Genomic DNA, 23138 nt, shown 5'->3' with positions numbered 1-23138 from the left:
AACTAGGAGCCTTGTAGAAAAAAAAGGATAAACAAAAACCGCAACTCAAAGCGCAACACTCCGATCACTAACACAACGAGCAAAGGATAAGCTAACGCAAGATCATATATATAAAGAGTATCAAAAACAGGAATATCAAGACTCAAAATCCGGCTGCGAAGGTAACCGGTTCGAGCATAGCAATATATACATATAATAAAATAAGGAAAACCCCAAGGAAAACCCAAAGGGACATAAATACCGAAAACCTAATCTCCAAAATCCCCTCTAGAAGGAGTCATCACAGTTTGTATTATTTAATGGAGATAAAAGTAGCTAAACAAAATATATATCCCAAAACAGAGTCCCGAGAACAAAGGATCTTCGCTAATCCAGAAGTCTCCAGCATGCCTCAACGAGAAGCCTCGCGTCCTGCATCTGAAAACCACAAAATCCGCATGGGTGAGAACCAGAGGTCCCCAGTATGGTAACAGCTTCCACATATATAATACATAATAATAGAGGAAAGCCGAAGGCAATCCTAGAACTTCCTCCAGGAAATATCAAAGCTTATAAACAAGCTAAACCGTAAGCGGCAACTAACTAAAGATCCTTCAGTCTAACTAATACTTCCCTTTCTACTTCCTTCAGACCTCCCAACAACCAGCAGGAGTATAATATAGCAAACACAGTTATATCAGACAAGAGATTTACAAATAGGAACAGATAAGGCATTTAGGCAATTAGCAAGTAATATGCAGTCAAATAGGCAATCTCAAACAATTCATGTAGTATGCTTATGATGCATGCCTGTCCCTAGTGGCTGATGATATCATCTGTCGGTTATAGAGCCAACCCGACAAGTCCTGGTAGCTAGCCATTGGACTGTCCCTCTGTCGTGCATCCCCAACTCGAGTTATACTCATCATAAACTTGATCATAATCATGATCCATATCCATCACCCTCACTGGTGAATATTTATCCATCACCATCACTGGTGAATATTTATGGGGGCGAGCTCATCCGGGCCTTTCACAGTGCCCGGCCACACTTACGACATAGGGTCAAAAGAGCTTCGAGTCTCAACCTGGAGCACATGGTGGCTAGCCATTGCTACTACCCAGGGAAACCCTCATCTCCAATGGTGGAAGTGCAAACCTTCACAATTCAATCAACATCATATATGCATTTATACTTGGCCATAAACATGGCTCCGCCGTAACACGGCAATAATCTAGCCATCCGGCTCACGGTTAAATCCATAACCAGCCAATTCATTAACAATTACGGCCCTTCGGCCCATGGCACAACAAGCACTTCCACCACCATTCTCCGCATCTCACATAATCATCTTTGATCCTCAATGATCATTCATTTTTCCCTTGCTTCACTCGCAAGTTACCACATTCACTAGCCCTTTTTCTCATGCTAGGCATATCATAATGATTTAAGACATAAGTGGTGAGATCGGAGGCTTAGAAGTATGAAATTTGGCTTTTAAAACTCAAAAATCAACTTTGGGATGAAAATAGGTCCACGCGTACGCGCACTCCATGCGCACGCGTGGATGGCGCTTTCTCGAAGAACGGCGCGTACGCACCAAGTGCGCCTACGCGCGAGGGGTCATTCTGCTAAAAATTTTCTAAGTTAAAAGCTGCAGAATTTACAGATTCAAACCCCAATCTTCCGACGGACATAACTTCCTCATTTTAAATCGTTTTTCACTCGTTCTTCGAACGGCATGGACATCCCGGATCCAATTTCATTTCTAAACAGATTTGGCACAAATCAGAGATCCGTAGTCCAAGTTATGTCTCGTCAAAGTATGCCCAAAAACCATGTTTTCATACAAAACCACAAGGTGCCATTTTCAAAACAAGCCACTTTCAACTCTTTTCAAAATCAATCAAAACATGCCAATTTCAACCCTTCTCTTTGAAATCATTCAAAATATACCAAAATCAACAACAAGCCATCCTCAACTCACACATTGACATTTTACCAAAATTCCCAAAACCACATCCAACCATTTTAACACTTCTCTATCAAATGGCTAAAGGACAAACACAATATCATGTCATACATCCTTCCTCATCCCAATTTCCAACAATATCATTTCCAATCAACAATCACTATACATAATCAACATCATACTCACCATCAACATGGTACCACCCACCAATTCAACCTTAATCATCCATCAAGCATATATCACAACATGCATTTCTTATATATCACACAATCAAGGCATCAATATTCATAATCACATATATGAACACATCATATATCTCAACCATTCAACAACGCCAACAATTCAATGCCTATCTTAGGGCCTCTAGCCTAAGTATTTCCTACCACATTACATATTAGATACGGAAAACTAAAACCATACCTTAGCCGATTTCCCAAGCTCAACCGGAGCACTTCCAAACCACTTGTCCACAAGCTCTCAAGGTATCAACACCTCCAAGAACAGATTTTATCACACAAAACCCTCTTCCAAGCTTTCCAAAATCACCAATCAAGCTCCAATATTCACATATACACAACCTAAGCCACAATCATCATACCCATACACAACATCTCAATACCCAAACATCATAGAACAACAAATTATACTAGGGTTGAGAATCTTACCACACCCAAGGTCCAAGGAGACAAGATTAACCTTCTCCTTCAAGAGAGTTGGGTCCTATAACATCAAAGAACCCAAAATCTCAACATTTTTGCTCATGAAACTCGAAATCAAGGGCTGGAATTTCGAACAGTAAAACGTGGCTTACCTCAAGATTGATTGTATGGGTTTTGTAGAGCTCTCCGCGGTGAACGCGTGGCCGCAAACGGAGCGGCAATCGGAGCTCTAGATCAAAAGTTATGGTGGTTTGAAGATCAAGTGAGAGAAGGAAGTTGAGAGAGTGTTCTTCCCCCTTCCATCTCAATTTTCAGCGTGTTTTGGTGTTGTGTGAGGAGAGAGAGTGCTGAAAACTAGGGTTTTGGTTTAGTTATGTTGGGCCAAGGGCCCACTTTGGGTCCGGTTGGTCCGGTTTGGCCCGTTCGGTCCAATCTTGGTCTGATTTCTATAAAATTGGTACCGAAATTCTCGTCTCAATTTCCTCTATCACATTTAGCCATAAAAATAATATTTTTGGCTTTCTAGAATAAATTCTCATTTATGGGTTAATTAGCCATTAATTAACCGGGTCTTACATTCTACCCACCTAATTGGGAATTTTGCCCACAAAATTCAAATTCAATTACCTGAGAATAAGTGCGGGTAATCCGTTCGTATCTCCGACTCAAGTTCCCAAGTGTGTTCTTCAACACCGCCTCGACTCCAAGCCACTTTGACTAATGAAACCTCTTTTCCACGCAGTCGTTTGATACTAGTATCATCAATTCTGACTGGAGCCACTGGAAGCATCAAATCTTCCCTTAACTGAACCGATTCGGGTTCTAACACATGGCTAGCATCAGGGGTGTACTTCCGAAGCTGCGACACGTGAAACACGTCGTGCAGGTTCGAAGGATGAGGTGGTAGAGCCACCCGATACGCCACCGGCCCAATCCTCTCCAGGATCTGAAATGGACCAATGTATCGAGGATTCAACTTCTTTGCTTTAATCGCTCTACCTACTCCTGTGGTCGGAGTAACCTTCAGGAAAACATGATCTCCTTCCTCAAATTCCAAGGGCTTCCGCCTCTGATCGGCGTAACTCTTTTGGCGACTCTGCGCCGTAAGCATCCTGTCTCGGATTTTCTTGACTTGTTCAGTGGTTTCAGCTATCATTTCTGGCCCCAACAAGCCTTTCTCTCCAGCTTCATACCAACATAGTGGAGATTGACATTTCCTCCCATACAATGCCTCATACGGAGCCATTCCGATGCTCGCATGGTAACTATTATTGTATGCAAACTCCACTAACGGCATATACCGATCCCAACTCGTCGGTTGGTCCAAAACACAAGCTCTCAACATATCCTCTAGTGTTTGGATCGTCCTCTCAGATTGACCATCTGTTTGAGGATGGTAAGCTGTACTCAAGCTTAATCGGGTTCCAAAAGCTTTCTGAAATGCACCCCAGAATCTCGAAGTGAAACGAGGATCTCTATCAGAGATTATAGTAGCAGGTACACCATGGAGTCTCACAATCTCCTTTATGTATAACCGAGCTAGCTCCTCAAGGGTGTAAGTATGAGCTAGCTCCTTTGTGATTTTGGCTATTTAGGAGTGCTCTAGTATGAGCAATTGGTGAGTTCCATCAACCAATTTCGTGGGTTAAGGTAAGGAACCCTCTAACCCTTGTGATTTATCAATTTCATGAACCCTAGGTTGATTATAAGTGTGAAAATTGATTATGTTAGAGTATTGGGTAATTTTGGTGCACAATTGGAAGATTGATATTGCTTGTAGGCCTTTGTGAGGCTTGGAGCTAAGGGTTGGTGGAGACTCTCAAGAAGAAGCTCAATTATTTTGGCTACAAGAGATATGGTTTAAGTTTCATTTAAGTACCGTGTGGTGTGATGAGAATTCCTAGGCTAGATGCCCCTAGGATTAAGTTTGGATTGTGTAAATAGTTGGTCCTAATATGCATAGTTGATATATAATGTAAATTAATGATTGGGTTGAGAATTGTGTGAATTTGTATGTTTTGTGTGTTGAGGATTTGATGAATTGGATAATGAATATTGGTTTGTGGAATATGTATTTAAATTGTGAATTTGGGCCGGAGGCCGTGAATCTTGGGCCGGAGGCCGAAAAGAGGTAAGGGAGGTAAGTTGATGTGTGTATTGTGTGATGATATAAGAGATTGGTTAGATTTTAGATATTGAATGTGTGAATAATTGGTTTGGTCATTGAATAATATGGTTTGAGGAATTGAGGTGTGGAATTTGATAGTTTTGGGTGAAATTGTGTAGATGAGGTAGGTTTGGTTTTGGTTGAGTGTAACTATGTGGATGTAGTTGGGTTGTGGCCATTTGGATGAGTGAAAATGAATTTGGCTTGTGAACATTGGAAAAATTGGTAATTTCCATTTTTGGGTAAAAACTAATTTTTTACCAACTTCGGCGGTCCGTAACTCGGTCCTTGGACTTAGGAATTCTTCAAAACCGGATTTTTATGAAAGTTTATTCAACGATCTTTTCAACGGTTTAGAAATGGTTGAAAAGGAAATTTTGTAGAAGAAGTTATGTGTGGCGGAAGTTTGAGGTTTGAAAATGAACTTTTGCAACTTTTTCAGACTTAGTAATTTTTTTAAGAAAGCGTACTTCGACGCGCACGCATGGCCGACGCGCACGCGTCACTTACGATTTTTACTCTCTCACGCGTGCGCCTGGCCGACGCGTACGCGTCACTGTATTGATGCAAGTGCCCAATATAAAATCCAGAGAGTTGCGCTGGTACTGTGCTGGTTTTGTGCGAGGAGCACAAAGCGCAACCACGTGTACGCGTGACTGACACGCACGCGTCGCGCTACCTTTCGCTTCCCATGCGTACGCATGGGCGACGCTCACGCGTCACTTCCTTTCTCTGCTTTCCACGCGTGCGCGTGGGCGATGCGCAAGCGTGACCCTGTTTTCAGCAAAAGTTTATTTTTGAGTTTTTTAAGCCGAATTTCAGACTTCTAAGCCTCCATTTTCATCCTCTAAGTCCTAAATCTTTATAGTATGCCTAGTAATAAAGAGAAGCTAGGACATGTGGTAACTTGTTGATGAAGTAAAGTGAGAATCAATGATGAATGATGAGTAATGATGATTGTATGAGTTACTGAGGGTGATGATGGAAGTGCGGTGTATGCCATGAGCTGAAGGGCTGTATTTAATAATGATTATTGGCTGGTTATGGGTTATATTATGAGCCGGATGGCTATGATGAATATTGATTTAGGGCTGAAAATGAAAATATGATTTTGAATGATTGTTTTATCTTGAGCTCTCTTTCTCGAAAGTGCGACCCCAGAGAAATGAAGGAAGGTGAGGATCCCCTTTTCCTGTTCTTCTTGGTGTTGTAAAATCGCCCCCAACGAGTTGGTGGGAGGTTAGGATCCCCTCCTTGGTTCCTCCTGGGCATATGAGAACGTACCTCCTGGGTAGATGCAAGGGTTGTGGTTGCGCCCCGCTTGCTCTAGGTTGGCTAGTATAGAGGCTCCCCGGGTAGATGCAAGGGTTGTGGTTGCGCCCCACTTGCTCCAGGATGTGGTGAGATATACCTGCTTGGGTAGATGCAGTGGCATTGATCCACTTGCTCTGGGATGTGGTGAGATATACCTGCCTGGGTAGATGCAGTAGAGTGATTCCACTTACTCCGCTTTTGGTTTTGAAACTCCTAGGGTAGATGCAGTGGTTAGCTCCCACTTGCTCCCAGTCGAGTATGATTTGAGATTGAAACTATCTAAGTCTCAGAATTCCTTGGGTAGATGCAGTGGGTCGGCTCCACTTGCTCCAGGTTGAGATTCGAGATTCTGTTGACCCTATGTCGTAAGTGTGGCCGGACACTGTGAAAATTCCAGATGAGCTCGCCCCCGGGAATAAACACCAGTGTGGGTGTTGTGTGATTATGATTATGATTGTGAATAACTCAAGTTGGGGATGCACAACAGAGGGATAGTCCAATGGTTAGCTACCAGGACTTGTCGGGTTGGCTTTATAACCGACAGATGAGACTCATCAGCCATAGGGCATGCATAAATCATTTGTATATATTTGAATTGTTTGGGTTTGCCTATTTGTTTGGATTGTTATATCATATATGCAATGTTACCTAACTATATGCTATATGTTCTACTTGTACCTTAATTGTGTATTACTTGTCTGTATTATATTGATTGTGTTTGTACAACTGAGAGGTCCCTCATGCTGTGTCGGTTGACGCTGAGGGCTGTTCTTGTTGAAATGGAATAATGATATGATTAATTTAAAATGATGATTATTAAATGAGATAATTTGAGTTCCCTGGGTAGACGCAGTGAAGTGATTTCACTTGCTCCAGGTAGAGAATGAGATATTTTGAGCTCCCTGGGTAGACACAGTGAAGTGATTTCACTTGCTCCAGGTGAGGATATGAAGTATTGATATAGAATTGCTGAGATAAAATAACTGGTGATAGTTTGGCTTATGATTTTGATTCTGATTTGTTGGAGAGTTATAAGTTTGGAAGCATGGGAAGAGGAACTAGATTTAGCATTCCCTTATGACAGTTGTCTATTCATAGATTAGCGAGAACATATGATGAATATTTGGTGAAAGGAAGTTTAGGATGCTTAGTGAGTTTTTATTACAATGTATTGTATTTATTTGGCACTTTTACCGTACTGGGAACCCATGGGTCAGGGGTTCTCATTCCGTATATATCTCTTGTTTTTCAGATACAGGTCCAGGTGCTCAGAAGTGAGCTGTGGTTCATATGTGAAATCGCGAAGATCTTTATATTCTCTACTTTATTATTTTGCTTAGAATCTCTCCACCTTTATTTGGAAAAGCTTATATTATGTATTGAACTCTTTTGAACTTGCCTATAGAGGCTCTTATGTTTCTTTTGGGAGAGATTAGGAGATACTGTTGTCAACTACTTTCATACTGTACCCTAGCCGGCCTAAACTTCGCGGGTCGCGACTAGTGGCTATTTGCTTATGTTATATACATAATGTCCTTCTCTTACTCTCCTTCATACCTTTATCTGTATATCGTTTTCGACTTCACGCTTTATCTTTTAGTTGTCGATGCGTGAGTGATACGACTTCGCGATTTTATTTTTACTCTTTTCAGGCTTCTCGATTAATACTCCTTTCAATTATATTTATAATTATGTATTAAAAATCCACCTTGAGAGTCATACCACCTTATTATCTTGGACTTATAACTCGAGCATAAGGATTTGAATATTAGGGTGTTATAGTATTATTACTGCTTCTGGCATGAGTCAAAATATTAAGACTAGAAGTTTCTTGTGTTTGCAGATTGGCCAGTTGTCTTGTGGCAGTTCTTCACCGGATCAATATCAATAGTTATTGCACATGGTGCCCATATGTTGACTGTATCCCTTATACAAGCTGGCACTGCCAAAATGGAGAAACCTCTTGTAAGGTATCAAGCATCCTTGTTAACCTTACCCGAATTAAACAAAATGTATTATTTATACTTAGTCTATTTATGCATTGAGTCTACACATTTTCCTCTATTTATTCAATTTTTGTTTATTCAAGAGGGGTCTTTGGACTCCTAAGGAAGATGCTAAGATACTTGCTTATGTCTCCAACCACAGAATTGGAAACTGAACCTTGGTTCCCAAGAAAGTAGGTTCTAATTTGTTCATAACTTTCTTTATGAAGATAGTTGAAATTGGAATCATGGTGCATAATTTCAAATGGTTTGAGATTACCCTTTTGTATTTTTGTGTGTTTGAATGTGTTTTTAGGACTGAACCAATACGAAAAGAGCTGCCGGCTAAGACGGACTAACTATCTCAGATCGGATCTCAAGCATGACAATTTCACTCCCCAAGAAGAGCTCATTATTAACCTTCATGCAGCTATAGGAAGCAGGTATATGTATTTTTTTTTCACTTACATTTGGCTTAATTTAACAAATTAAATCTATATAAGGTTAGTATTTTGTGTATGAATCTTATCATATTAGTATTTATTTACACTACATTTATGTTTCATTTACATTTTTGCTTCATTTTGAAAATTGGATTTATTTTCCAAAGTGTGATGCAACTAAGTTCTGTTTTTTTGATATAACAATTAGTATTTATGTGCATGTTGGTAAATACAATAATCTCTATCGTCTTCCAATTTAATATGTAGATTACAACTCTATCAAAAATAGCTCAGAGTACTCAAAATACTGATCCAAATCCTGTTGCTGTTTCTCAAACAGCTTCAATTATATGGGAAGCAAGTAGTTCATTCGAGGTTTAGTTATTTTAAAATTCTCTGTAGTTTCATTTAACTTCCATATTGGGTATAAAACTGCTTTGTTTTTTGTGGATATTATTATAAGCTAGTGGAAAACAAACCTGCTTCAGTTGCTCAATTTTTTAAGAGCACTCCCAATCTGGATAAGGTTGTAACTCTCACATAGTGCAATTTAATTCTAGATTCATGTTTGTTCTTATAATATATACCTCTTGGTTGTATTGGGGTAAAAAATTATGAATGGAAGCTCCATGTGTATTTTGACCCACGTGCAAAACTCACCATTAGTGTTGAATTTTGATAGAAAATTCTGTGATTGATAAGTAGCTAATTAATGAGATAGGAGCATGTAAATGAGATGAGATTAATGAATGATTTGAAATTAAAAATAAATAAATAATTATAAGTTTGTGGAGGTTTGAAAATCTCACAAAATAGTTAATTTTTGTTAAATTAAAAAATTAATTTGTGGGAGTTTTACACTGCCACAAAAGTAATTTAAAACTGTCACAAAAATTCAATATAAAACTCCCATTAAACACACACAAAACCTCCACTAAATATATTGTGGAGGTTTTTAAAAACTCCCACAAAAGATCTCGTGGCACCTCAAATTTTGGGGGTTTTGGAAACCCCCGCAAATAAGAGAAAAAGCTGCCACAAATAAACAAAAACCTTGTAGCGGCAACCAATTTCATAGGCCATTGCATGTTGCAGGCTATTATTTGAATCCTCAAATTTATTATAGTTCTGGTTTTACAGTTGCTTATGTGTTGAAGAAGCAGTTTTATGCTTGTATGGAAAGGATGACAGAAAATCCAGATTTAATTACTAAGATGAATGTTCAACTTGAAGATTTTAAGATCTGAAAAGAATTTTTTGGTAGTAAAGTAGCTCAGAATACAATTTCTACTAAAACTCAGGCTCTATGGTGGGATTCTTATAGGGATCAGCATCCAGAACTTCAACAATTTGCAATTCGTGTCTTGAATTTGACATGTAGTTCATCTGGACGTGAACCCAATTGGAGCGCCTTCGAGATGGTTAGTATTTAAATATAATTTGTATTTTTTTTCTATAAATTTGGTTGTTAGTTCTTTAATTTCTATCTTATTGTTTGACTAATGTCTTTTATATACGTTTGAAAGGTACACACAAAAAGGAGAAATCGTTTGAAGGCTAAAACCATGAATGATGTTGTGTTTGTGATGACAAACTCAAGATTGACAAAGAAACAATAAATTAGAAAAAGTCTTGATTATGACTATAGTCTTGATGAGTTAGACTCTGATGAAGAGTGGATTGTTGCTGATGAAGATGGAGAAGAAGAAAATTTGGATGCTCTAATTCCAGATCTTGATTTGAATGATGGAGCAAATGGTAATAAAGTTGTTGGTGCTTCTAAGGATCCTTTAGCAATTCCTTATCTTGATGATGATGAGTTTGAAGAACTTCTTCAAGGACCTCCTCTTCCTGCTCCTGAAAATGAATATGTTAATGTGGAAGCTTGTGAAATTCGTGAAGAGTTTATGTTTAATAAAGAATAGAACGATTATTAAATGACTTATTTAGACTTTAGTTAATTAGTTGTTCATTGCTACTAGTTTAGTTAGTTTATTTGCTATTTGAATATATTTTGGTGTCGTATAAATTCGTGAGTTGTGAATTTGTGTTTTGATTTGTGCGTTGAGTTGTGAATTAATGTTATGAGTTGTGACTTTTAACTTGTTATGGTATATATTAGTTATAGTATTTTAGGTAATTTGGTTTATTTGAGATTTATTTTATTATTTGTGAAATTTATTTTTGCTATCAAATTTTTTATAATTTTTATATTTTACGAGTCACGTTTACGTTCCGTCTTACGATTCAATGAATTACCATTCTAAACTAGGTTAACAAGTCGAGATAAAAACTTCGAGTTTACTACCTTGGGCACCATAGAACTCATCTTAAGGATAAATAAACAAGGAAGCTGAAATTGTGCAATATAAACATATTAATGAGAATATCATTAAAGATTATATCAATCCATGTTTGCAAAGATTTTGCACAATCAAGACAGCAAGCAATGCTCTCCAAAATTATATCACAATTACAAAGAGCTGCTGCATTCGGTAGATGTACCAAAAAGGAAAAATTTTCACTTCAATGTCAATGGAATCATCTCATAAATGGTGCAACGATTAGTTGATGAAAAAGAAAAATCATTCCAATATTAAAGAGAAGATATCAAGCTCTATAAAAGAAGATTTCTTTCAAAAGAGAAGTAACTATTTTTATGCATATTGAAGATTATAGAAATTAAACAGTCTTTGTTTTCCTTGTTATTTGAGTGTGTTCTTACTTCTCTTTTGTTTAGATTCAAACTTACTTTGAGAGATACAAAAGGCAAAGAGAGTAGTGCTTTACAAAAGCTATTTAACCTTTGATTGAGAGTTTTAATTTTGAAAGTGTGCTGGGTTAGAGTGCACTTGGTTCCTCTAAACTAGGTTGGGTTAACACCTAGTTAATTTACTAAGCTTGGGATAGCTTAGGTGGTTTACAAGAGTGTGAGTCTCTTGGAATTGGTGATTGTAATCTATCTTGATTATAGTAAAAATTCTACCATTATTGTGGTGGAGATTGGAAGTATGTTACATTGCACTTCGTGGCTGAACCAAGATATATCGAGTCGTCACTCTTCTCCTTCCCTGTTTTTTGTTCTGCATAATCAGGAGACAAAATCGCAAATAATCTTCTAAAACCAAAATTCTACGTAACTTGTTTATTCAAGTCTAAAAGTGATTTCTTAATTCAACCCCATTTTCAACTCACTTGGAACCTTCAAGAAGGATGTAAAGAAAGAGTGAAAAAAGAATGTCGATTCACAAACACAAAAAGTATAAGAAAAAATAGAATCAAAATCATAGAACAAAAAAAACAAAAAACAGAATCAAAATCAACTTCTCAAAGAACCAAAAAATAGATTATCAAACAAATTATAGAACAACATTTTTATAGACAACAAAAATATCAAAGAACAATATTATAGGCAATAATATTCAAATAACATTTACCTTCAGCAGAGCAGAAACCAGCAACCCAGGGACGAGTAACAATTAGGGAACAACAATGTCGAGCACGACCGTGGAGGAAGGAGAATGACCGAGATGAACCAAAGCAGCATAAGCAAAGGACTAGGGACCAGAGTACAGAAGCAGAGGAGCAGCACGAGCAGGAACGACGATGCAAAAGAGGAGAGGAAGACGATGTGGCAGACGAGCATGAACGACAACGACGCAGAAGAGCTCTACCGTGGATGACAGAGAAGGAACTAGCGACGACGCAGAGGAGAGGAAAACGGTAGCAAACGATAATGAACGGTGACGCAGAAGAGGACAGCGTTGGTAGATGCGAGTGCGAAGACGAAGCGGAGACAAGGCAGAATAGAGCCTACCAAGGAATCGACGAGGACGTCATTGGTGACGGCGCTGACTCTTCTTCTTCCGGGAGCTCCACTGTTAGAAAAGATACTAGAGGTGAAAAGTGGAATTAAGAGTTGACGAGGGTTAGAAATTAGGGTTTTCACACCCATTTTTAGTTATATTTAACAATTAAACTTTTTGATTTAAAAAATTAATTTTTAGTCAATATTTAAAATTAATTATTAGTAAGAATTTTATATATTAATTTTTTAAAAGATTATAGAATAATATCTATAATTTTTAAAATTAATAATTTAATCTTTAACATTTTATAAAAAATACTTAATTAATACAACCATATTTTAAAAAATTAAATTTTTGAAACAAAATAAAATTACTCTACAAAAATTATATAAACAATTTTTTCACCCTTAAAGATTTTAACATTTTGAAATAATTTTTTTTGTTACAAAAAAATCCTTGATTTTTGTGACAAAAAAATAACTTGTTACAAACAATCTTGAATTTTTTTGACAAATTAATTTTTTGTTATAAAACAATTGGAGTTTTTGAAACAAATGGATATTTTGGTATAAAATATTTTGAACTTTAACAACAACTTAATCTTTTTTTTTACAACATATTATAACATTTTACAACAAAATACCAGTTCGTTACAAAAGTCAATATAATTTGTAGCAAAAGAAACCAGGTTGTTAGAAAATATTAGAACGTTTTGTAACAAATTGTCCTGTTATTACAAAACATTGTTATTCTATAACAATAACTAATTTTTGTTATGAAAAAATAATTTATTTTTTGTAACAATTTCAAATTTGACATAAAATTTTTGATACAAATGCTCCATTTTCTTGTAGTGAAGGAAGCGCAGACGAAACAGCCGAAATAATGACGAACCGTCAAAAAACTATTAGAAAGACAGAAAACTATCAGAAAGATGACAAACTACTAAATAGGTGACAAACTGCAGAGAGATAGCAAACTACTGGAGGATGGCGAATTGTCGAAAGGTGACAAAATTGTCTGGTTACTCCATGTGAATAAGTAAATATCCTATAAAGATGAAAAACAGCAAGATTGGAAAAAAATTGTGAAAATAGAGGGCAAAATAAAAAAGAGGACACGAAAACAATCTTAGAAAGGGTCCACACAGAAGTTCCACATCAGCTGACACAACATCAGTTGCCACGTTAACAGTGTGGAAATCACGTGTCAACATGTGAGAGGATGTGTGAGCCATGTCAACAGTTGACTATTCCCTAGTTAACGTGTGATCAACACAATAACAGGTCGGGCAAAGGCGCAGGTTGCGCGGCCGGTCGGGTAAAGGCACATGTCACACTAACGGGTGCACGATCTTGACCATTGAGATGGAAGCAGATCTAATGGTGGAGATTGAATTTGGAGATCTGAGTTTGAGTGATTGTGGCTGCCACTTTGGGAGGCGTGTGGTGACGCGTGGAGGCTCCTACGGTTGTGGGGTTTAGTCCATTGCATTCACAATAGAGTGACGAACATCATGGTATGGTTAGTTGTACAAGATGACACTGAAAATATGATTATTGAAGAAGGATGAAAACGTTGCGGGTGGAGATGAAGGTTGTGGTGGACGTCGACAAAAGGTGGAGTTTTGCTCGTTCCACTCTAAAAGACACGGTGGAGACGATGATACGATCTGTGATGGATAAAAACATCAGAAACAAGCTCAAAATGCGATTGGAAGAAGCACAACTATTAGCTCATTGGACTAAAAAATACAAGATAAAAATGATAGACTAACCGGTAAGATGAAAAAGTATCAAAACAGTGACAATGAAGGAAAAAGACTAACAAAGAGAACTATTGTTAGTCTAGATTTTCACAAAATAGAATTCCATCGTTGAAAGTATAGTCTAGAACAATAATGAATTCTCAAGATCAAATAATAATGTCACAATACAAAATAACCGAGAGTATTTAGCTCCCGGGTCGTCTTCCCTAGGAGTTGCAATTAAGTGTAATGTCATTGGCTATGAAGGAGAGAGCATGGAGAATTGGGAATGAAAACAAGAGCAAGAAATGTAAATAGCAAGAATTGAAACAAGCATGCAAGGAATCAAAGGAAAGCAAGTAAAAGCATTGGAAATGGAAATTAAGTGCTAAAAAAAAGGGCTCTTGGTGAGAATTGGAGAATTTGGGATTCCTATCCTAGTCATGGACCACAAACATGACAATTGTGTGGAATCAATCCAAATTAGTTAATCCTCCTTGAGAATTAGTCAAAAGGGCATAATTGATCTCAATCCATAAGTCCTAGTCAACTCACTAATTACTTAGTGAAAGACTAGCGTCAATGGAAACCAAACCAATTAGTCATTTTTTCACACAATGCGGAATGGACATCCACAACTCAATTCCACCCAAACATCCAATTTCTCAACTAAGATTGTGAAAACTAAACATACAAGAATTTAAACATTAAAGCAATAAAAGTCAAAGCAATTAAATACAAGTAAAGGAAGTTTGAAATGCAAGAAACCTCTTGGCAAGTAATTGAAAACTAAGGCTACCTATCCTAGTCATTGACCACAAACATATGATGATTATGAAGAGTTAATCCTACTTAGTCAACCTTACATCGAAGATAAGTCAAATAGGCATAGTTGATTTCAATCCCTAAGTCTTATGTCAACACTAAGGGGTCACATAGAGTCAAGGAAAACCAAACCAACTAACAACTCTAATATATCAAACAAGAATGGACATCAATAACTCAAGGATCACCAAAGTCATCAATTTCAAGCCAAGAGTAGAGAAAAACTAAGTAGAAACTAAGCCAAGCATTTTATCAAACACTTGGTGTGCATGAAAATAAAATAATATTAAAATGCATTAAAATAAATTCTAAAGCTACCAAAGCAAGAAAATCATAATAACAACTCAAGAAAGCAATAAATGACATGGAAACATAAATTTGCATTAAATGAAAATTAAAATAACAAGAGTGTCATAAAACATAAAAAATGACAAAATAAAGAAAATAACAAGAGAAATGAAGAAGAACAAAGAAGTAATAACAATAAATGACAAGGAAAAGTAAATAGAAACAAGAATTAAAAGTAGAAATTATAAGAAATTAAGCTAAATAACCCTAATTCTAGAGAGAGGGGGGAGCTTCTCTCTCTAGAAACTAAGAGAAAACATCATAAAAACTAAACCTAATTCCCCCCTCCCTTCATCCTTCTTCAATTTGGCCTTAAATAGCTTCAAAAAGTGAGTTGGATTGGGTTTTGGGGGTCCAGAAATCGCTACCAGCGAGTTGCAATTAATGAGGTCACGTGCAGGGACCTGTGCGGACGCACAGACGTGTGCGTCCGCACACATGCTGAATTTCGACTTGTGCATACGCACAAGTATCTATGCGTACGCACACTTAGACTTATGTCCACTATAGCAAATTGCATATCATTTTAAAACCTCGGACGTTAGCTTTCCAATGCCGCTGAAACCGTCTCATTTGGACCTCTGTAACTCAAGTTATGACCAATTTAGTACAGAGAGGTCAGGGCTGGCAGCTTTCTAAATCCTTCATTTCTTGAATTCTTCCCTTTTGCATGCTCTTTTCCTCACTTCTTCAACCCATACTTGCCTTGGAAACCTGAAAATCACTTAATAAATACATCAAGGCACCAAATGAGATTAAAGTGAATAAAATTGACTAAATTAAGCACAAACGAGCATGTTTTCACTTTCAAGCACAATTTAGGAAGAAATCTCAAAAGCATGCTATTTAGGTGAATAAATGTGGATTTATGTGATGTAATCCACTCAAATCAAATCAAAATATATCGTAAAATATAGATTCATCAAAGACACAGAGGAAAAATGTGAAAAAGAAACACGGTTATTTTTCACAAGAATAAAAATAACCTATATTCTCTTCAAATGGGATATCATGACTCTTATACTATTTTAAAAATGTATGAGAGAATAGTTGAAAAAAGATTTGTATATACTTAAATTGAGTGAAATAAAATACAATTTTTCTAAAGAATTTTATAAATGCTAAAAAAATTTAAAATAATAAAAATATAATATCATCTAATAAATATATAAATATACTTAATAATTCTAATATCAACCAACTAATCCTAATATATTCTAACATTTAGAATTTTCCTATATATAGCTGCAACCTTGTACTCCAAGTAACTTTTTAATACTGAATTCTACAATGCATATTCAGGTCACAACCTTTCCTTACTCTTCTCTCATCTCTGCCTTTGTTTTTTGCATTCAATTGATTCTTTTCGATCCAAGTTTACTGCATTACAGCAACCATCACACAACTACAAATTAAATCAACAGAGAGAATGCATGTTATTGGGTTATATATTTCCTTGATTTTGCTTTGGTGTGTTCTTTTGTTATATGTAGACTATCAATATTTAAAATGATTAAATTTTAATTAGTATTAAGAGTAATATTACACGAAACATTTCCCTCCTCTTTGTGTAAGAGTCATGTTTGAGATCTTATTTAAAGGTTAAAAATGCTCAACTACCTAATTCAACCGATTAAGGCTCTTGGTATGATATATATTACTTTTTTGTGATGCTAGAAAAATAAAAAAAAATTAAAATTTATTTTATTTATTATTTATTAATTATTATAATAATTAATGAATATTAAATAAAATAAATTCTGACTGTTTTTTATTATTTATTTTTTGTTTCTAAATATTTTCGTATTTTCTTCTTCAACACTGTTATGCCGGCTCAAATTGGTTGAATAAAATTCAACGGGGAAAAGTAGTGATGAAGTTCCAACTTCCAAGAGTGAAAAATTATAATAATCCCACAACTTCATCAAGAGAAGATAAAAATAAAAAATAGTCACACAAGTTCTTGACTGAGTGATGATGATGCTTTCAAATAAGTTTCTCACCTACCTTTCCAATTTGGTCGTTAGCATGACATCCTTGACTATATGTCTAAATACATAAATATTTAATTTATCTAAGTTTTTGGTATTAATCTAAAATTTGCAATAATCATGTAACACAATAATATAAAATATGTATATTAGTATATATCATAGGTCCTGACTGGGAGTGTGTTTAGCCATATATATTTAATGGTCTAGGAAAGGTGGCTAATATATATATATATATATATGAGTAATGTTAATGGTAGGTAAATATTATTATTTTTAGCCAATATTTGACTAATAATAATTTACAGTTATATTTACCGATATTTTTTATATAAAAAATATATAATTTATACATATATTTATTAAAATTTTGTACACATAAATCAATACAGTTTGTACTTATATTTTTCAAAATTTATATATATAAATTAATAAAAAATTATTTATTAAAAATAATTTAGTGTTTTGTATTGACTAAATAATAACAAAAAATACTAAAAATTACTAACCTAAAACATTTCTCTATATATAACTAAATTTCAAGGGAACAATCTTTCAAAGTTAAGAGAAAGTTCTATCTATATTTTTTTCTTTTTCTTTTTATTTTTCTTGCTAAAAAGTTGTATATATTCTACCAAAGAATTATTTGAAAGTCCAAAATATACAACTAGGTTTATCTCACACTTTCTTAAACTATAACTATATTTCATTGTCTTTCTCCTTGAATACACCCACCATAGGTGATGGAAATAATCATTATATTACCCTACAATTCAAGAAAAAGTAAAAAGCTAATTAATTACCAAGAGATTTCAAAATCTAACAATAATAAATTACATGCAAATTTTTAAACTTCAGACTAAATCTAAAGATAAATCTAACGATAATCAACTTACAATTTTTTTGTTGCTCACGATATCTCTCAACCCGACAGATTAAAGACTAATCCACACTTTAATCGACAGGACAAGGACTAATTCGCAGCGAATCTGAACTCCATTTAAGAATTTACTGCTGCTGGTCAATGGGTTACTACCTGCACAAGGCGAAATTCGAACTCCCGACACTGTCCAAGTTGGTTATCACATTTCTGATATTATAATTATAAATATATTTAGTGTCATTATTTTGAAGGTGAAAATAATAACAACTTTTCAAAGTGGGATGGACGTAGAAGTCAAGAACAAGAAGATACGGTAAGAATAAGCATTTGCAGAGAAATAAAGTGCAACAAAAAATTGGAAGCTGTAGAATTGAAAGAACATATACATATATGGCAGTAATTTAAACTGAATAGTTTTGCACTATTGGTTTTTACTAAAAATTTGCAAATGTTTTATGACTTTGGAAACTTTGCACGCGCAGCATTATTATTCTTCTATAAGAAATTAAATGAATGAATGATTGCAAACAGCATTTTATTTTGTGTCAATCAATGTTGCTGTACGTAGGAAATGACTAATGCCTGCTGCATGTGTGTGTTGTAATAACACTTATTTATTTCTCTTTAATTTCCCTATTTAATTGCAACATTCATGAAGCCATGCATAACCATTGATCGGTTGCTTTCACATTTTTAAGACACTGCAAAATATACTCCTTCTAGAGACATTTATTGGAACTTGGAACAGTGTCACAGCTCCAATGAAAATTACCAAAATTATTCTTTTTATTTTTTTTATGTTCCAAATAATTATCTATTTTTAATAGTACATGACATTGATTTTTTTTCAAATAATATTGTTAATTAATGTATTGTAATAAAGGGTAATATAATTTTGTCAATTTATACAATACTAGACAATAATAAACAAAAATATCATAAAAAATAGATAAAGCATATTTTGATGATGTTAGTTAACGAATTTAAAATAAAATTTTTAGTTAAAAACTTATATGTAATTATTTTCATGTAAAATTGATAATCGAAAAATGTTAGATAATAATTTCATCAAATCTATTAAATTATTTAATGATTTTCGGCTATTAAATTTACATGAAAACCATTTATATGAGTCTTCACCAAATTTGTGATATTGTAGCAATAATATATTAAAAATTTGTAGAAAATATATTTTTTATTATAGATTCACTTTAATAAGACCGAAAAATAATAAAAAAATATTTGTACGCATTTTGATGGAGTTGATGTATACTACAGCATTAAAGTTTGTCCAACAGTTAAAGCCTCAATGGCCTAATGCATTCGTTCGTAAAAACCCGTATATATACCAAAAAAGTTTATTCGTATAAAATATATATTAAAAAAATATAAAATAAAATAATTAATATAGTAATTAATTTTTTTAATATACATAGCATTTTTAAAAGATTACACTAAGTATATATAAAAAATTAATCGTTTGTATATAATATATATTAAAAATAAATTAAATAATCTATATGTTATATATAAATACATAATAACTTATTTTTAGTGTATATATAGTATTTTTTATTTTTAAAATACATATAATAATATTTCGCTCATGAAGTTTAATTTTGTTTTCCACTCTTTTATTTTATTTTCCCACATTGTGTGCACATGTGTTTGGATTTTTTTTGTTAAGAAATATTAGATGGTCAACAAAATTTATTGTCTTTAACTAACAAAAATATAAATTAAAAAAATATCAATTAGACTAAAAAAAATTAAATTAATAATTAAAAATAACGACTAAAGATTATAAATTCTCTAATTCTTAAGCAATTTTCTTTCTTTTATATTTCTCAATGAATAAAACAAAATGGAACCGCGTGAATGAATTATGATAAAGAAACAGAGCAAAGTTTTGTTGAGTGATTAACGAGGAAACAATGAAATTTTATTAATTCTATTTTGGACATATTATAAACTCAAGTTTATCATGAATTTTCAAACCATTCAACTGATGATCAAAAGTCAAAAGTAATTAGGTATAAAAACTCAAGTTATCATACACCCTCTATCAAATTAATTATTATGAAAGTCACCAAAAAAAAAATTAATTATTATGAACCCTCGGATCATTGATAAACAAATAACGATTGAGTATGCGAAAGTTGTTATGGACAAGCAAGACCGGCCCAGGTGTCCCGCATATGGCCCGATAAGAAGCCCAAACTCTTTCAGTAATAAAAAAATAAAGCCCACACCCAAAAAATATTAAGCCTATAAATATCCAAAAAAAACCCCCAAAAAATAGGAAGTATCCCTTTTCATGATCAATTAACCATTTTTGATTTTTGTAAATCAATTTGATTTAGTCCAGTGAATAATTCACTCGTTTGCTTAACTATGTGTCGAGAATTCAAATTATGTCTTATACATGCAGCAATTTATTTATTACAATATATCCTTAAATAAAACTCAGATCTATGACGAATCAATTCCTAATTTCTCAAACCGAAAAATACGGTAAAAAAAAAAAATAAAAAAACTTTTTTCATAAAGAAAACATATGTCGTCATAGTTTTCTAGAATGATGAGAATTAGTGGCCAAATTCAAACCATCCTACGAGTATATAAAGGGGCCAGGAGTTCCCTTAATAAATATCATGTTTAAATAACTCGTTTTGAATGAAAAACAAGAGATTCCAATTTTTAATATGATTTTTCTTTTTTAAGAAAAAGAGGAAAAAGTTAGGAATGAGTTAAATTTGTTGTGCAAAATTCAAGCATCTAATGCATTATTATTTGTGAGAGAGAAGATGAAAAATATTGGAAAGTTTTTATCAAAGGGGCGCTATATATCTATCACTAGTGCATGGGGAGTTCTTATTAATCTCTAGTAAATTTGAATGTCAAGTTATAACTCTGTTTTTGCATTTGTTTATACTAGTATTTTTATATGCAGTGATATTATAGAAATATAAATGTTTTGAAACTATGTATGCTTCGTTCTGCTATTATAAATTATGGCAGAAAAAATTTATAAAATTAAATTATTTTTACAAAAAAAATTGTAGGAGACAAGTTTTTATCGGCTAATAATATCAAGATCTCTGTAGATTATAAAAATTAAATAATAAATTTTTTAGTTATTATTTTTATATGAAAGAGTTTAATTTTTTATTAATAATTAATTTTAATATTTATTATCTAAAAATTTTAGATATTAGTAATAAAAAATTTATACTAATAGTTATAAAATTAACTCAAAATCAATTATTTTTTAAAATAATTGAATCTTGATTCTAATAAGGATTATGTTATGTGTATACTAAAATCAACCACCAGTATAAAATATATGTTGGAGTACAAATACACATTAAAAATGAATTAAACCACATATGTATTTATACATAAATATATTGGTGGTTGATTTTAGTGGCAAATTTTAGTGTACAAATAGCATTTTTGTTCTAATAATTAATCACAACATTAGTAATTTTGTATTCTCTCCAAATTATATGTAATAAATATTTCAAAGAAGAGAAGTGAAAATATATATTAAAAATATATGCGATAAAATTTAAAATTAAATAAAAACAAAAAACTATGCATATAATAATAATAACAACACATTTTTTATGTGAATAATATTAGGAGATTATTTTTAATTATATTTAATTATAAATTTAATATATTTTTTATAATTTTATGAATTTATTTAAATTATATTATATTATTAATTTTATTTTTTGTTAACAGAACGACCAGAAGAAAAAAGGAAGAGAAAGATAAAGAAGAATGAAAAAGAAAATTTGTTAATTTTAAAGAAAAATATTTTATTTAATTATAATAAAAAATATCTCATAATATAATTTAGTTGTCAAATTAATAATATAACATACAAATTATAAGTTACATATACAATTGCTTGGAAGGGTAGAGAAAAACATAAAAGGGGAGATAGTTTTTTTCTAACATCATGAGAAGAGAATTAAGAACATGTGATGACACATATATTGACGTAACATCTTTGATGATAAAGTGTGTGTTTGGATTACAGTTTGCAAACCATAGTTTGCATAAAATTGATTTTGTAAAATTGATTTTGATGATAAGTTAGTTTGGATTAACGTGATTTATGTTTGGTAATCTTTGTATTAAAATTGATTATAGTAAAATAAATGTTGTTTGGATTATACTACTCAAAATCACTTTTAGATGAAAAATTACTAAAATAGACATCAATTTTATATACCTGCAAAATCAGAATACTATAAAAAATATTTATCATATAAATAAAATAAATATAATAAAAAATAAAAATATAAAAGAGAGTACTATAAATTTTATAATGTCACACAAAAAGAAAATATTCTATAATTTTTTTTAGTATCGTCAGTACTCTTTAATTTAGTATTATTTTAGACTATAAATTTTTATTATTTATGACTCTATTGTTACTTATAATTAATTTTTTATTTATTTTGTCATTTTTTTATAGGATCATAATTTATATTATTCAAAATTTTGATAATAAACGTAATATATAATAATTACAATTACAAATTTTACAAATTCAGAATAAAAAATAAAAAAATTAATACAAAACAAAAATAGAGTACAGAATAGAAAAAAATTATACAGACAAGAAATAATAAAAATTCCATAAAACCAACAACATATATTATATGAACAAAAAAATACCATAAAACGTAAATAAAATTCATATGAATAAAATCAAATAAAAATAAAAAATTTTTAATTTGTTAGTGATTGAAATAAATCTGAACGATTTTGATGAAAAAAAATGGAACTAAAAAATTATGAAGAAGTAGGAAGAACTACAAAGAATGACTGCGAATATAATAGTTACTAGTATCATTTTTATAGAAGAAAATGAATGGTAGGGTTGGTAAAAAAGAAATATTTGAGCTTCTTCTAAACGTGAACGTAAAACGTGAAACGCAGAAGCTACAAATTTGAGCTTCTCCTAAACGTGGGTTCAGAGGCAGAGCGTTCATAAA

The 23138-nt window shown here is 33.0% G+C and overlaps 1 pseudogene; it reads left to right on the top strand.

The window, feature by feature from the left end:
• LOC148573085 (uncharacterized) overlaps positions 1-10139 on the top strand; it is a 52557-nt pseudogene extending 42418 nt beyond the window's left edge.
• The last annotated feature ends 12999 nt before the right edge of the window (positions 10140-23138 follow it).

The sequence above is a fragment of the Arachis ipaensis genome, chromosome B2 (genome assembly GCF_059453495.1).
Source record: "Arachis ipaensis isolate K30076 ecotype BB chromosome B2, ASM5945349v1, whole genome shotgun sequence".
In the NCBI taxonomy this organism is placed as follows: Eukaryota; Viridiplantae; Streptophyta; class Magnoliopsida; order Fabales; family Fabaceae; genus Arachis; species Arachis ipaensis.
This window is presented reverse-complemented; position numbering and strand designations above follow the sequence as displayed.